Raw genomic sequence first — 17,083 nt, forward strand, 5'->3', positions numbered from 1 at the left:
GTTAACCATGCACTTCCAGTCAAGAATCTTCCATACTTTCAATCCTCAGCTCAAGGATACTGCTTTTTTTTATAGTCGTGGGCACTCAGACCCTAAAAGTTTGCCAGTGGGAAATAACGTACACATTTCATGCCTGAGACTCAGGTCTGTCTGAACCATAGCTTCCTGGACGGTGCAGATCCGAAATGGAATCCAGCTCAGCATACCCACTGTGTGCTCCTGGGCAAGTCCTAGACCCTCTCTGATCCTCATTCTTGGTCCATGGCGTGGCCGGGATGTCTGGCTGGAGGATGAGGTGGTGAGAATGGCAGGGGACAGGCTGACACAGATACACTTCTAGAAATCAAATCTGAATTTCCCTCATTGATCATTTTCATTCCCAGGATATGTTGTTCCCTTCCTTTCTGATGGGAGTTGAGTGATTCCAGACACTTTCATCAATGAGCACATCTTTCCCCACCCCCACCTTCCCAGTGATTACCAAAGTCACGCAGCCAGGTACGGCAGAACTGGGGCTTGAACACAGGGCTCCTGACTCCTGTCCCAGGGTGCTGCTTCTCCTCTAGCTTGGCCTTCCCTCTTGGGGTGGGCAGGATGAGCCTGGGAAAGAGGGGAGCTGGGCCAGGTTTGGTGTGGCTATGGCCAGGCAGAGAAGTGCTGACCTGGCGTTCCGGGCTCCTTCTGGCATCCCTCTGCCTGTCGATGGCTGCCAGCTCTCCAGTGGCTCTCTGTCCTGCTCCAGTTTTTCTCACCTGCTTCCTTAGCCTCTTGTTTCCCACTGACAGCTCTGGGGCTGTTTCTTGGCACAGGACACCCCTGTGAGGTGGGCGGCCGGGGAGCAGGTGAAGAGTTCTAGAGGAAAAGGGCAACCCTGTGAGAGCAGGAGGGAGCCAACCGGCCCTTCTTCCCCACAACCCCTGGCCCCCCTGACAAAGCCACCAGGGCTCTCCTTCAAGTGCATATGAGAGGGCCCATGTGGCCAGCCCATGCCCTGAGAGCCAGGCTCTGAGAGTCAGGAGGATGCTTGCATCGAAGCCTTGACCCAGCTGCGATGCTCCGTGGACCCTGGTACCACCTCTGCCAAGCTTATGGCCTCAGTCCCCATTGGGGCCACCCCTCTCCATGCTTCCTCGAGGGGCCCCCAAACACCTTGCCACTGGGGTGATCCTTGGCTTTCTTCCCCAACATGGCTGCCCTCTCCACCGGCCCCAGTCCTAGAGGCAGCCCGACCCCCAGAAGCTGGGTGCCATAGAGCTGGCAGCTGCAAGAGTTCAGAAACTGCAGACGGTGGCATTTAGGAGCATTTTCCTTGTCTTGGCACTTTCCTCCTCCCGACCTCACCACAACCCCATGGGGATGTGGTTGGGTGCAGACTGTGGCCCATTTACAGGCTGGACACCATGGCACACCTTGGCGGAGTGTGGGGGCTGTCTTCAAAGACCCTGTCACATTTCCTCATCTAACCCCAGGGCCAGCACGGAGTAGGAGCGCCCACTGTGGCCTGGTGCTCCTGAGCCGTGCCCTACCAGGTAAACCCAGCCCCGCCAGCCCTGGCTTACTTCTGCTGTCAACAGGCCACAGAAGTGTGGGCTCTACTGCAGTCTGCCCCCTCCAGGGCCCCTAGGAGCTGAGCAAGGTCTCCTGAGCCCCTTTCCTACCCTCCCCCATCAGCACCATATTGTCATCCTTTGGGGGGATAGCAGAGAGCATATGCTTGGGCTCTGAGCTCATTCACATAATGAGGCTGATCAGGATGAATAATTCATCAGGTGCCTGGGGGTGCACGGGGGACCATGTGGAGACGGCCTGTCTCCCCACTCTGAAGCCCAGGTCACTCTGATGCGTACAGCCAGGGACCTATCCCCTTCTGACTGGGTGTCCAGGGTAGAAAGGGAACAACTCTGGGGGCCTGTGGGAAAGCAAAGCAGGACAGATTCTAATCAGACAGGAGGAAGAACCAGTGGCTCATCAGGTGCACCAGCCCTGGGACGGATTCCTGATTTGGGTGAGACACCTTCCATGGAGGGTCTCTACAGAAGGAAGTGAGAAGATCCTCTGTCTGGGGTGGGGGTCGGGGGTGAGGAAAGTCTGTCTGGCTAGAGCTGGTATAGGAGCAGAGACCTGGGATGGTTATGTCTATGGACTACAGGCCATCCTCTGGGAAAGCTCAATCCAAGTCTGGACCTATGGGAGCATTTCTCAGTCCACATCAACCCCCACACGTGTCTCAGGGCAGAAGTGGCTCAGAGCCCTACCTGCGTCCCTGGCTGCTTCCGCCCCCATGATGGCCTTAGCCCGGCTAAGGTGCTGCTAGTCACTCATGGGGAAACCAAGGTGTGGTTGACTGTCTTTACCCACCAGTCCCATCCTGGATCCCTGACTTGCTAGCCCTGGGTAGTGGTGGGGTTGGTGAGAAATATCAAGGCAGAGGTGCAGGCCTGGTGCGGCCCCTCCCCTGGACTGCTGAGCTGCATCCACAGAGAGCGAGACCCTAGGATTCAGAGATCCCTGACACCAAGTCTCCTGCTCCCCTCCCCACGGCTGTGCTTCTCTGGACAGTCATGGTGAATCAGACAAATGCTGTTGATGTGTCCCCACTTCTGTGGGTAGCCAGAAATGGGATTTTTGAACCAGTGACGGCACCATAGTCCTAGCCCATCTTGTCTGCCCCTGGCCATGCCCACACCGCGTCTGCTCAGTGCACCCTGGGAATGTGTAATTAATATTTGCAGAGTGCCACATCTGGAGCTGGCTCCAGGCAAGGACCAAAATCTGGCCACATTGAGGACCCCTTTCCTGAGGGGCTCAGGGAGGCAGGAACAGGGCCCTCCACAGGTGCCCTTGAAACAGGCTTCTCCCAGGACTTCCCTGGTGGTGCAGTGGATAAGACTCCACGCTCCCCGTGCAGGGGGCCCAGGTTCAATCCCTGGTGAGGGAACTAGATCCCACATGCATGCCACAACTAAGAGTTCACATGCCACAACTAAGGAGCTTGCCTGCCGTAACTAAGACCCGGTGCAACCAAATAAATAAAGAAAAACAGCCTTCTCCCTGTTCCTCCACTCCCACCCCCTGCTGGTACCGCCAATTCCTGAAACACATGTGCCGTCACACACTGGCTCAGGGGGTGCTGGCCAGGGCTGTGTTTGGTCCCCCTTTGGGGTAAGGGGTCCTCTCTGGGCATCTCAGGTGGGATCAGCAATGTCCAGGAGTGCCAGGGAAGCTCAGAACGCTAGAGGGGCAGCAGAAGAGGATGAAGGAAGCTGGGGTGGGGGAAGGTGCCAGGGGACAGAAGCAGCCCTGAGAGGGCCAGAATGGGGAGTTCAAGTGGTTGTGACCCCCAGACCTACAGTTGGTCCTTCTATCAAAGCACTGTGGTTCACATGTGCCCCAAGAGTCAGTCCACCTTTCCAGGTGGACCCACACTCACGCAGGACATGCATGGTTGTCCCAGCTAATGTGCTCAGTCCGGAGAGTGGTGGTGAGGGAGACTCACGCAGGCCCATCACACTCCCTCCCCAGGGTTACTGGAACCTCTGAACCATCATCCTAGGGGCTCTGCTCCTTGTGCAGCCCCCCCTCCTCCAGCCACCTCCCGCTGAGGCCCAGCGGCACCCTGCTGTCTCCTAGTGTAGATGATTGGGGTGCGGGGTGCGTGAGGAGGGGGTGGGCGGGGCGCGGGTGTGAAGTGTGCCGCTGGGTAGGGATTGCTGCCGCTCGCCTCTCTAAAAACCCACATATATTATTCTTTAATGGAAAGTTAATTGTCTTATTATTCCCTCCATATGGTCCTCTTGCTCAGCACCCAGCAGGGATGCAAGGGACTGAGGGGGGGCTCCTGGGAGGGCGTCTGAAACGTGGTGAGGCTGCCACATGAGCATAACTAGATATACTAAGGCAGAGCCATTGGAGCCTGGCGGAAGCCCTTCCTGGACCCCCTCTTTGTCCCCCTAGCCCAGCCTGCTCCTCACCTCTTTCCTTCCCACGTCCTGCCCTGGGGGTGGCCTCTTCTGGCACCACCTCCCCACTGTGAGTTCTGGGAATGCTCTCTCCCAAGCCCTGTGCGGGGAGATGGAGGGTGGTTGTTGCCCTCCTGCTTGCCCCTCCCCGCACATACTCTGTTGTTGCCTGAAGGAGAAAATTCCATTTTTGAGAAGCTTTTCAAAAGCCAATTCGTCTGTGGCAGGAGCTCCTGCCTGACGGCCAACTGACTGGCTTTGGTCTCCTGCACCTCTTCTACATGTCCCCCACCAGAGAGGGGGCACGGGGAGGTCAATGTTGGGGGAGGGCTGCCCCAAGACACCTGGCCCAGGGGCCCTGGCTCATGTTGGCCATGCCTTCCATGGGCACCAGCTGCCTGGAGCCACCCCCAAGCTGATGGCTCCTCTCGGGCTGCTAAGCTGAGCCAGTAGTTGTGCCCTTCTCAGCCCCTGCCCCTCCCAAGGCCTCTCCTCCTCCTCCGCAGAGTGTGAGGGTGTTAGGTCAGAACAGCCTGTTAGGTGAGTGTTAGGTGGCAGAACTAGAATTTGAACCTGGAGCCTGTGCCTTGGGCCACACTGAATGGTGGGTGGTGGAGGAAAGACTGAAGTGGGGAGCAATGGCAGAGCTGGGCCTCCCCGTACCATGGGACCTGGCACATGTTGTCCTGCCTCTCTGAGCCTTGGTTCCCCCATCTGCGACATGGGGATCCGAGCCCCTGTCCTCAAGGGAGCAGGGGCAAGGAAGGGCTGCAGACAGAGCCCTGCAAATGTGGGGGTGCTTTTGTGACCCCCCCCACTATCAGTTGCCTGCCCTTCCAGGAGTTAGTTATAGTTTTAGAAAGTTCAGGTGCCCAAAGTGTCACCTTTGCTTGCTGAAGCCCAGGAATTTGGAAATTAGTTTCCTCTTCCCTGCCCTGTTAGTCCTGTTTGGGCTGCTATAACAGAATACCATAAACTGGGTGACTTATACACAACAGAAATTTCTCATGTTTCTAGAGGCTGGTAAGTTCAGGATCCAGGCATCAGCAGATTTGGTGTTTGGTGAAAGCCCACTTCCTGGCAGCTTTCTTCTCACTGTGTCCACTCGTGGTGGAAGGGGTGAAGGATCTCTCTGGGGTCTCCTTTATAAGGCACTAATCCCATTCACAAGGACTCTACCCTTATGACCTAATCACCTCCCAAGGGGCCCAACTCTAAATACTATCACAATGGGGATTAGGTTTCAACATATGAATTTGGTGGGGAGACATGAACATTCAATCTGTAGCACCTTCTGACCATGACATCTTTGGGGGACCTTACTGGGAGAGGCACCAAGCCACAAGAGCTTGAAGAAACAGGGCCTATGGGCCACGGAAGGGAACCAGCTGCAGAGGCACCCCCTGGGGAGGAAGCAGGTGGGGGTGAAGGGAAGGGCATCTGCACCCAGAAGAGGCCTGTGAGTCTGTTTCTCAAATCAGTCACCCAGTCGGCAGCTTGTCTCCCAGGCCCTGTGGGCTCAGAGAAGGGCACGGGGCGGGGCTGGGCTGGCCTTGGAGTAGGGGTGATAGGAAGCCACCAAGCTCTGGGTTCTTGAGGGCGGCAGCTCTCGGACTGAGGTCCCTCAGTTTAAGAGACGATCTCAGAGGCATGATCAGAACCATACCAGCAGACAGCGCCGCTCTTTCTGGAAGTTTTGGTTGAGAACCGGTGGCTTTGCTGCAGGCCCCTTCCATGAAGTGGATGCCCCTCCATCCTTCCATCTTGGGAATCTGGACTGTTTGTCCAACTTTCCTAAGGCAAGGCCCACCTCCCATGGCAAGGGTTCTGATAAACACCTTGGCTCTCTTCTGGGGTCCCCAAGGAGGCTGACCTTGCAGCAGAACAGCTGGGGGTCAGCTCCGATGGGGACCAAGTGCTTGCAGATTGTTGAGGAGAGGCCAGAGTGTACTCTCTTCTCCCCTGGCCTCTGCATCCACCTCTGGAGAGTGATGGAGCTGCATGTCCAGAGCCGGAGGCTCAACTGGATAATCAAGGGTGGGAGATGGGGGATGGAGTAGAGGACCGAATGGGTTTCCATGCTGGGCCCCCAGGGATGGCTGACCCCATCTGCATTCCTCCTCCCTCCTCCACCCCCATCCATGGCTGGATCAGTGGCAGCCACGGGGACACTTGCCTGAGATCTGTGGAGCCCCAAGCATTTGGCAGAGGCAGAGAAGTAATTGGTTCTGACAAACCACAGCCGGCCCCAGGGGCAACATGAGCAGCATTTACCATGACCAGGCAGGACATGGAGACTCAGCCTGGCCTCCCTCCACCTTCTCTGAGCATGGCTCCCCTCTCCTTGTGAGTGGAGATCTGGTGTTTGGAGAAGGTTACAGAGCCCCAAACTCTCCATCTTTCCTATACCTCTCTCTCAGTGCTGGGAGCTAGCTGGCTGGAGGTGGGGGTTAGGGGGGATGAGGACAGGGGGTAGATCCTGGGCAGCCTCGTCAGGCCCCCTCCCCGTCCATCCTTGGGTTCCCAAGAATCAGGGAACCAAGTGACTGACCCTAGGACTTTTTTGCCCTAGCCTCAGGATTCAGAGTTAGGGGCTGGGCCCCCACCTGAGAGGATGTGCAGTCTTGGTGGAGGAACAGGCTCTGCACACACACAGGGTGCACATACACATACATGCATGCAGTGTACAAACATACATATATGTGATATGTGGTCCACAAGGTTTGGCATGGAGTAGGTGCTCAGCTAGTAACTCTTCAGTGGATAGATTAGCAAAGGGGCGGGCATCTGAGGACTGAGAAGGGAGAGATTGGGGGTCTAACCCATCCCACAGAACAGTGGGAACCATCCAGACCACCTAGGGGAACTGAGGCCCAGTGCATCAAAAAGGTAGAGCTTCGGTGCCAGATGCCCTGAGAGAGGTAAGCTTGCATAGGGTCTGCCAGGCTTGGCCCACATAGAGGGTCCCTGACTGCTCTTTGTGAGGGAAGGGAGGGTGCAGGGGCTGAGGGGGAGGGCCCAGGAGAAGAGCTGGCTGCACAGTGTGCTGGCACTCAGATGTCAGGCTGGGGTGAGGGAGGCTGGGCTATTCCTGGAGTGACTCAAAGGCCTGGCCAAGGTGTGTGGCCTGGGCAGGAGGAGCCTTTAGGCCTCCAGCCATCCATGTGTGCTCCCCGCCCCCCCACTAGCCTTCTCAGCTTCTTCCTCCTACTCCACTTGCCTCTCTCCTCACTCATCCCCCTTCCCTCCAGGCCTCTCCCCAGTTTTAAACCCAGCCCACAGCTCCCTCCCCAAGGAAGCCCTCCAGATCAGTGCTGAGGCCAGTGGTGTCCCATGCTCCCCTCTCCCTTCTGCTTTTGCATCCTTCGGGTACACATAGGAGGCAGGAGATGCCAGGGACCTCTGGTGGGCCCAATTCAGTCTTCCCATCATATGGGGTAGGGAGACCATGACCAGAAGGGCAGGCTAATGCCCCGGCCTCGCAGGAGTCCACCTGAACATGGGCAGTCAGACCTAGAAGGCAAGTAGCCCCTGGTGATTATTGGTCCCGTTACTCACTGGGAGACACAGTCTCTGACCTGCAGAGGCTTTGTGAGGTGGGATATGGCTGGTCAGGTGTGGAAGAGAGACGAGAGAAGTGTGATGCTGCGTGTGGGAATGTATGTGCACATGTAGATGAGAACACGTGAACCTGCGTGTATGTGCATGTGCTGCCAGCGGGAGCGTGAGCAGGTGAGGTTTGTGTGTCTGTGGAAGGGAGTGGCTGCGCCTGCACGAAATGCTGCATGTAGGGGCATGACCAGGCACATATGTTTATGTGTGTGTGTGAGAACATGTGATCCCACATGCGTGTGTGCTTTGTGGGATGTGTGACCAGGCAAGCATGTACTTGCATGTGTATGTGGTGAGTACAGAGTTCTGCATGCTCTGTGTGCAGGTGTGAGCAGGCGCGCTTACAGGCCAGGGTGGGACTGCAGAGAGGCAGGTGCCGTGAGCTCTGTCACCCGAGCAGGCGAGAACTACTTAACCGATTAAGTAGTGAAGCCGAGAAATCTCAGTTGTGGGTGAGGAGCGCGCGCGCACACACACACATGCGCACACACGCACACGCACACACGCGCACACACACACACACACACACGCCATGTCACCATGCACAGTGCACATCCCCCCAAATCGCTCTGCCTGACACTGTGCTCAGCAGCCCTGCAGGGGGGCAAGGTGCCAGTTGCTTGTGGATCTGTGTCCTCACACCCCTGTGCATCCATGCCCTGGGCTGCTGGACCAAGTGACCCCTGTGGAGAGAACAGCTTTGTGCAAGCTGTCCGTCCTCAGTGCCCCCAGTCAGTGGTGAGGCCGCCCAGACTTTGTCCCCGTTTCACAGGTGAGAGAGCTGTGGCTGGTAAGGGGAACTGGGCAGGAGCCTCATTTCCAGGTTTTGGGCCTCCTGGTGAGGGGGAGCAGCCCTTTCTGCCCTGGGCTGGGGTCCACTAAAGTGCTGCCTTCATCGGGGTAGGGGGAAGAGTATGGGTGCCTGTAGGCTTAGAGCTGAGCTGGAGTCCACGGGGAGCTTCCTACAGCTCAGGACAGGCCACTCCTACCTGCAACCCCCAGGTGCCTTGTCACCAGCCAGCTTCCTCCACATGCCCTGCAGGCAGGCGCAGGGGCCTCATCCCATCCACCCCACCGCCTGCTGACTGCCTTCTCTCTCCTGTCCCTAGAAAGGGAGAGCCCCGTGCTCCCCAGCTCCCACAGCCCCATGTGCCTCCCCATCAGCATGATTGTAGCTGCCTCTTTTCTGAATCTTCCATTCGAGCGCAGCTCCTGGGGCACCAATGGGGTTTGTCGGGCTTGGCCCTGAGGCCCAGAGTCTCACTCGATGCTGACTTTTGGCAGGCAGGCCTGCCACCCCCTCCTGCTGCCCCTCGCAGACCCCAGGGGCTACTGCTGTTTGCCTTGTCGTGCAGGAGACCTGGAAGCCAGGTCAGGTAGCGGCCAGTTGCCTCCTGATCAGGTATTGACAGAGGAGCCTTCCTCATGCTCCATTACAGACATGGAATAAATTGGTGTGCCGTGAATTTATTCTTTTTAAAAAGGGACTTTCACACTGGGGAAAAGTTTTTATAAGAACATTTATATAAAAAGCAGTTACCGTGCCTGTAATTTTTATGTATTTTCTCCCTTCCCTTGCCGCCTTTGTGTCTGAACGTGACCGCCTCCCAGGCAGCTGCAGCCTGGCTCCCCGGCCTCCTGGCTACAGCCTACTGCCTACTGGAGCGCCTCCTCCTCCCGGAAGGCTGCGGATGCAGGGCCCGGGCTCCGGGAGCACGGCTGGGTGGAGTTATGTTCAGAACTCAGGTGCTTTCGAAATTTTCTCCCTCTCGCATCTCTGTCCTGAGGTCGCTCTGTTTCCAGGGCTGGCATGGCCCTTCCGGGCCCCTCTTGGCAGCAGCTGAGCACTTCAAGGCACCTACTTCCCGGCAGCCTCAGGGCCCTGTTCCATGAGGGAGGAAGTGGTGATGTGGGAGCAGGTATTTTCCCTCCCCAGGAGCCACTAACGGGGCACCCTCCTTCCCCAGCCATTATTGCTCTCACACTCGATGCATTATGTAAATTGTCTCTGTTGCTAAGTGGTGGAGGAGCTGCTCAGGGGGAACGGAGGTCTGGAGCCTTCTGGGAAAAGGCAGGAGACTGGCCCTTAAAACTCACTGATCCGTGTCAGGGAGGGTCTGGCAGCCTCCCAGCTTAGGCTAGGCCCCCTGGGGCTTGCACTGTCTCAGCCCCAGAGCACAGCTTGGTGAGGGTGGTGGCTGCACCCCACGGCAGACTGGAGGCCGGGTGGGCTCCCTCACTGGACAGGGACGTCAGATTGGACCTTTGCCTCCCTCCTCCAATGGGCTCCCGGGGTAGGACACGTGCCCCTCTGCTGCCCAGGGAGGTGTGCTTCTCCCACCTGCACGAGTTTCAGCAGCAGCATATTTGCCCACAGAGCCTCCTCAGAAACCCTTGGCAGAGCTGGAAGTGTTATGTCAACCTGTGGGACTGGGTGACCCACCCCTCGCCTCCTGGAGACCCTGGGGCTCCTTCTGCAGTGAGCGCCCAATGAACTCGGGATACAAAAGGGTGAATTTTGGAACAGCACCACACGCTAGGGTGCCAGAGAGTTCTTGGGTCCCCAAGGGTCTGAGATCTCAATGAGGCATGTAGGGGCATGAAGGTTCCTGGACCTGGGCAAGGCCTCAGTGATGGACAGGGCTCTCCCGGCTACTCACCTGGCTTCCCACCTTCCCTTTTGAGACACAAGATCTGTTGGGGGCCCCCGCCCACTGAGAGAGCCAAACACTCTGGGATTCTTCCAGACTGAGCTGGACTCTTATCTGAGCTTGTACTTTGCATGAGGCTGCTGGGTGCAGACTTCACACTTGTCATCCCCCTCCCTGGGACTGAGGGGCCCCTGGGGCAGGATGTTTGTTCAGTGCAAGGGGGCCACTGGAAGGAATCACAGATTTGTGTGTTTCTTGGAAAATTTGGGATTCCAGGGAAGGTGTGAGGTTGGCAAAGACATTGGTAGCCCACCCGGCCCACTTCTCAGGTAGTACTTTCTCTCTCCACCCCTCCCCAGGCATGTCTGTCTGTGGCTCTGGATGAGATGGACCACATGACCCAGACACAGGCTTCAGCAGAGGTTGATGCAAAGGGAGTGAGTGCTTCCATGGCCTCACAGACATTGTGGAAGACTCGGAGCTTCTTCCTCCCTACCCAGCACAGTCCCCCACTGTCCCCAGGATGATTGGCATTCTCTCCCAGACCCCTGTGGTTTGCTGGCCCTCAACTTGCTTTCTGATTGCTGCCAACTTTGGGGAAATGGAGGAGTGGGGGCAAGGTGTCATCAATGCTGAATTGGTGTTTTAGTCTAAGGACCCTGGTTTGTGTACTCGGCTGATGAGGGAATTGAAACACTGAACTGTCTTCATTTGTGGTAAGAGTTAACAGAGGTGATGACAGTGCTGTCAACAGAGCATAATGTCAGCTGCTGCCCTTTGGGGGTCCCTGTCTGCAGGCCAGAGGCTGGAGTCAAAGCAGTCAGTCTCCTGTCCCTAACTCCTCTGTCTTCATTATTCTCCCCTCTCTCTCCCTCCCTCCCATCCTTCTCCCCCTCACCAATTCTTTTCTTCCTTTCTTATTTTTTTTTCCTTTTTCTTACATTTCTAGATGGATTTTTTTTTTTTTTTTTTTTTTTGTGGTACATGGGCCTCTCACTGTTGTGGCCTCTCCCGTTGCGGAGCACAGGCTCCGGATGCACAGGCTCAGCGGCCATGGCTCATGGGCCCAGCCGCTCCACGGCATGTGGGATCTTTCCGGACCGGGACACAAACCTGTGTCCCCTGCATCGGCAGGTGGACTCTCAACCACTGCGCCACCAGGGAAGCCCCCTAGATGGATTTTTAAAGTCAGGGTTTGTTAATCAGCATCACACTCATACATGGTGAAAAGTCATAGTTTTACCAGGCGTGTTGTGTTAGGAGCACAACAGCCCCCTCCTCTCCACCTCCAACTCCCCAGAGGCTGTCGCCTTCTAATCTCAGAGCTCCATACCTCTAAATGACATACTTGTGTCGCTACTTCATGATTGTTCAGTTTTAGGCATTATCCATGGACATCCACTGGGGAATGGATGACATAGCTCTCCTCCACCACCACCCACCACCCCAACGTCATATTGTGATATGGCAGGTCAGAACTCAGTGTTAACATTGTCCTGATGGGGCAAATGCTGTTCAGAACTGTGTGACTCGTAATGCACACTTTGGGGTACAATTTTTACATTTTTTTCCTGCAGGTAACAACTGTCTGGTATTTTTTTGTTTGCTTAGTTTTCTGTGAACCTTTACTAATTCTGCCCCAAACTCCCTGCCCTCTATCTGACCTCTTCTCATACCTGCATGTATATCTGGGGTTCTGGGTCACTGCCCAGAGAAGTCTTGTCTGGAACCTCCTGATTTGTGCCTGTGAACAGAGCCTGTGGCTCGGACATGTGCCAGGGATTTCCTTCACCTCTCTTCTGAGTTGGAGTCCCTCTTTCTGCATACTGGAGACTCCTCTTCCTTGGTTTCTGATTTTCTCCCTTGGTGCATAGAGAACATTTTCAGTTAGCATCCTGAGCAAAGGTACATGGGAGCCAGACTTCTGGGACTTTCATGTCTCAGAAAGCCCGCCCTCTCCCCCACACCTGGCAGAGATTTTAGGTGGGTGTGGAAGTCCAGGGTGGAAACCATTTGCCTCAGAATTTCTAAGGCAGCACTCCATTCCTTCCAGCTTCCTGACTTGCTATGCAAAGGTCCCGTATGGTTCGGATTCCCAATCCATTGTGTGACCTGATTTTTGTCTCTAGAAACTTGCAAATTTTTTCCCTGTGCCAAGTGTTCAGAAATTCTACCCTGATATATCTTGGTGGGGTTTATTATCATTCCTTACCATTTAGTGGACATTTGCAAACTAGATTCTTGTGTCCTTCAGTTCTGGGAAGTTTTCTTGAATGATTTCTTTGACTATTTCCTCCCTTCCCTTTTCTCTGTTCTCTTTCTAGAACCTTTAACTCAGATCCTTTTCTTTTTTTCTGTTTTCTCTCCAATTTTCCAACTGTATGCCTTTTTATCAGATTTCTCAATTTTGTCTTCCAACCTTTCTGTAATGTTTTACATTTTGTTACCATATTTTTAATTTTCAGGATCTCTTCTTGGTCCTTTTAAAAAATAACATCTTGCTCATATTTCATTGATGCCATTGATTCTGTCAGCTCTGTGAGGATGATGGCTTAAAAAATTTTTTTGTCTTGAAATAATTTTAGATTTACAGAGAGGTTGCTGAAATAGTACAGAAATTACCTAACCCTTCACCCAGTTTCCTTTAAAGTTATCATCTTGCATAACCATAGTACACATATCAATGAAGAAATTAACATTGGTACATTAATACTAACCAAAGTGAAAACTGGATTTGGATTTCACCAGTTTTTGCACTAGCCTCCTTTTTCTATACCATGATCCAATCCAGAATCCCACATTGCTTTTAGTTGTCATGTGTCCTTAATCTCCTCCAATCTCTGGCAGTTTCTATGTCTTTCCTTGTCTTTCATGACCTTGATACTTTTTAAAAGTCCTGGTCAGTTATTTTGTTTACTGTCCCTCAATTTGTGTTTGTCTAATGTTTTCCTATGATTTGACTGAGGTTATGCATTTTTAGGAAGTACACCATAGAAAATGATGTGTCTTTCTCAGTGCATCACATCAGGGAGAACATAATGTCAGTATATCTTATTATTGGTGATGTTAACTCTGATCATTTGGTTAAGCTGGTATCTGCTTGGTTCTCCTTTTCCCTTTGTAATCAGTACATTTCTTGGGGGAAACTTTGAGACTATGCAAATATCCCATTTCTCTCAAACCTTTGCCCATTAATTTTAGCATCCACTGGTAGATCTTGCCTGCAGTAATTATTACTGCAGTGTTCTCATGGTACTTTTCTATTTCTCTCATTCCTTTTACATTTATTAATTGGCATTCTTCTGTAAGGAAGAACTGTCCCTTCTCCCCTGTTTATTTATTTATTTGATTATTTATTTATGTGAGTTTGGACTCATGAATACTTATTCTATGGGTGGTAATTCAATATTATAATTTTCTTGCCCAAATTATTCTAGCTTTGGCATTGGGAGCTCTTCCAGGTTGGCTCCTGTGCCCTTTTGGCATGCCCCTGTCCTTATTTGATCACTTCCTTACTTTTTGTTACCACAAGATCTTCAGCTCATCTTGTATTTTCCCTGGAATCAGCCACTTCTCAAGGAGTTCTGGTTCCATTTATTGGTGAATGGTATTTAGAAATCAAGATCTGGGTGCTGAGCGTGCTCATTGCTAGTGGGATGTCAGTGCTTCTAGACTCTCTCACAAGGAGAACTAGGAAATATGTATATGTATAGTCCATGTATACACACATACCTATAATCACATCTTTATCTGTCTATCTGTATATACATTTACAACAATGAGTCTATACTGAAACCTTGGACTCCACTCCAGCACAAAAGGGTTCATTGATGTCTTCCTCCATTCCTTTCTGGTGACTGCTTTCTCCAACAGTGAGAAATCCAGTTCTCATTATCTGCAATATATTTATTTCTTCAACCCTTGTATACACAATTTATAGCATTTTTTTTTACACTTCCATCTCCCCATGTAGCCCAGGTTCCTTCAGGTTTTTGTTTGTTTCTTTTGGTCTCTGACTTCTTTGTGCCTGTCTCCCCCAAGTGTTTGGGCTTCCAAATGGTCTGCTCATATTTAAGCAGACAGAGAAGATAATGTGATAGGAGCTGAGGAGTGGGATTTACAACCCTCTGGACCTCAAGTCAAAACGCCACCAAAGTACAGAGCACTGAGGTGGAGGTGGGACTCTAGACATTGTGGGGGGAACCTTGGGGTTCATCGTGGGTACTCTGGCCATATTACCTTCCTCGGCTGCAGGTTCCCCAGAGAAGTTTCTCTCAGTCTCTTATTTGGGGTTTCAGGGCTGTGTCTTTGGAGTTCCCCAACATTTTTTTTAATCTCTTCATTGGAGTATAATTGCTTTACAGTGTTGTGTTAGTTTCTGCTGTACAACAAAGTGAATCAGCTGTATGTATACATATATCCCCATATCCTCTCCCTTTTGAGCCTCCCTCCCACCTTCCCTATCCCACCCCTCTACATGGTCACAAAGCATCAAGCTGATCTCCCTGTGCTATGCAGCAGCTTCCCACTAGCCGTCTATTTCACATTTGGTAGTGTATATATGTCAGTGCTACTCTCTCACTTCGTCCCAGCTTCCCCTTCCCCACCCCCCGCCATGTCCTCAAGTCCATTCTCTATGTCTGTGTCTTATTCTTGCCCTGCCACTAGGTTCATCAGTACCATTTTTTTTAGATTCCATACATGTACGTTAGCATACGGTAGTTGTTCTTCTCTTTCTGACTTACTTCACTCTGTATGACAGACTCTAGGTCCATCCACCTCACTACAAATAAGGAGTTCCCCAACATTAACCTACTGCCAGCAGAGGTAAGCCTTCCACAGCCTGCTGAGTCAGTCACCCATGGTCCATCTGCTTCTAGCTTCCAAAATGTTCCTGGTGCCTCCTCCACATATTCTTTGACCCATGGGTTTTTACCATTTTGAATAGCCCTTTAGTTTTGTTTCAGGGAGTTTTGAGAAAGAATGAAAGTTTAATCCACCTGGCACCACTGCTTTCATTCCCTTGTAGCAACTGAGCCCTTACTATTTGTTTGCCGAAATACATGTAGGGCCCCGGCCAGCGAATAGATGAACGGGAGGTTCTCTGGCTGAGGGAGGTGGCAAGCCAGGGCCAGCCTCCTGACCTCCCTCTCACTACCTGTGACCCTCCACACAAGCCCAGGGGCCCCCTGCCTACTGCCTAGGGCTCCAGAGAACACAGTTTGAGAACTGCTGCCCTGTGCCTGAGAGTGTGTCAAGCCCAGGGCTTGGCTTGTGGTTAGCAGCAGGGAGCCTCTGGGAACAGAGGAGGGGGGATTAGGGAGGAGGGGGATTAGAGAGGCAGGGGACTCAACCAACGTCACAAGGAACTTGAGTAGCCTGGGTCTCTCCCTGTAATCAGGTGCCCCTCATCCTGAGCCTCAGTTCCCCCATCTGTGTGGTAGGAAGCCCCAGCTGGGCTGGCTGACACAGTCAGCAGTGGGGAAGAGTTTGGCTGATAAAGTTCTGACTTGGTTGACAGCATGCCAGCCATTCCCTGGCTGGCCCCCCAACAGCACCGTCTTTGCACTCAGATGGGGTTACCTAGGCGGTAGGTTCCAGCAAGTGGGGTTACCTAGGCCACCCATGACCAGAGCAGAGTAGTACCCTGAATCTGGCTGGTGGCTGAGGGCACATCCCTTTGGGGTGGCTCCCAAAGACACAGCCCAGCCTGTTCTGAGTGAGTCAGGGTCCTCTCTTCAGCTCAGTCCCAGGTCTCTGAGCCTCCCCAGCGCCATGCTCTTGCCCTAATTGTTACATCTGCCTGGGGCGCCTTCCTCAGTCCTCACTTCAACCCACTGAAATTGAGCTCCTTCTCCCAAGGCTGGGGGAATGGGCCCCTGGCAGGGTTTGGGAGCAATCAGACCAAAAGAAACCCCTCACAAATCAGGTAACCTGGGCCTCAGTTTCCTCATCTGTGAAAGAGTGGGAGTTGTCTCTGCCTTCAGGGTCACGTTGAGATAAAAAAGGATGTGAAGTAGCTGCAGGTAACAAAACCAAGCCCCGTGTATGTTGAGGCAGCAACACAGGGACATGGAGCTGCAGGAGCAAGAGGCTGGACTGGGGCTGGAGGCCGGGGACGAGACGGGGGGGCCAAAGGCTGGAGCAGGAGGCAAGGACTGGACCAGAGTACCAGGGGTCAAGGGATGGACTGGGGGGCCAGGAAAGGCTGGGGAGTGCAGTGCCTTCTAGAAGTGGGCCCACAGGCTATTTTTGAAAAGCTCCGAGGAAGGGTATAGAGTAATTTTTTGCAGGCAGCCGCTGGTTACCAGGAAGGATATTTAGCAGGAAAGGAGGCCTCAGTCCCAACTTCCCTGCTGGCATTTTGGGAGATTGGGTGAGCTGGACCACCTTCCAGAGCCCAATTTATCATTTTATGTCCTGGCTTCTTTCTGTGAAGGATGGGGAAAGGGCACAGAAGGCCTTCAGAACTCTGAGACTGCAGCATTCTTGGGGAGGCTACAAAGAATGTCGTGAAGGGCATGGGACTGGATCAGAGACCAAGTCCTGGTCTTGGCTGTGCCTCCTCTGACCTCTGTAGGGTGACCTTAGGCACGTGACTTCCCCTGCCTATATTTTAGTTTTCTCATGTAAAACCAGGTAGGGGGACAGGACACTGTCCATGTTTCTGGTTTGGGGCAGGAAGGCACAGCAGGTGGACAAAGGACTGAGTGAGGAGGGGCAGAGTATAGTGGGCAAGCCTGGGAGCGCATCAGGATTCCTGGCAGGTCCTCAGTCCCTCAGATCATCTTAGCCAATCGCTGGGGGAAATAGAGGCCCAGAGAGGGCAGGGACAGGCCCTCAAACACACAGCAGGGTGGT

The 17,083-nt window shown here is 53.4% G+C and overlaps 1 protein-coding gene across 3 annotated transcripts in view; it reads left to right on the forward strand.

Annotated features, from left to right (window-relative positions):
- CACNA2D2 (calcium voltage-gated channel auxiliary subunit alpha2delta 2) overlaps positions 1-17,083 on the forward strand; it is a gene marked incomplete at its 5' end in the record, with an annotated part of 137,123 nt that overhangs the window by 27,035 nt on the left and 93,005 nt on the right. The window lies entirely within an intron of this gene.

The sequence above is a fragment of the Mesoplodon bidens genome, assembly GCF_964165515.1.
Source record: "Mesoplodon bidens genome assembly, chromosome: 10".
Classification (NCBI taxonomy): Eukaryota; Metazoa; Chordata; class Mammalia; order Artiodactyla; family Ziphiidae; genus Mesoplodon; species Mesoplodon bidens.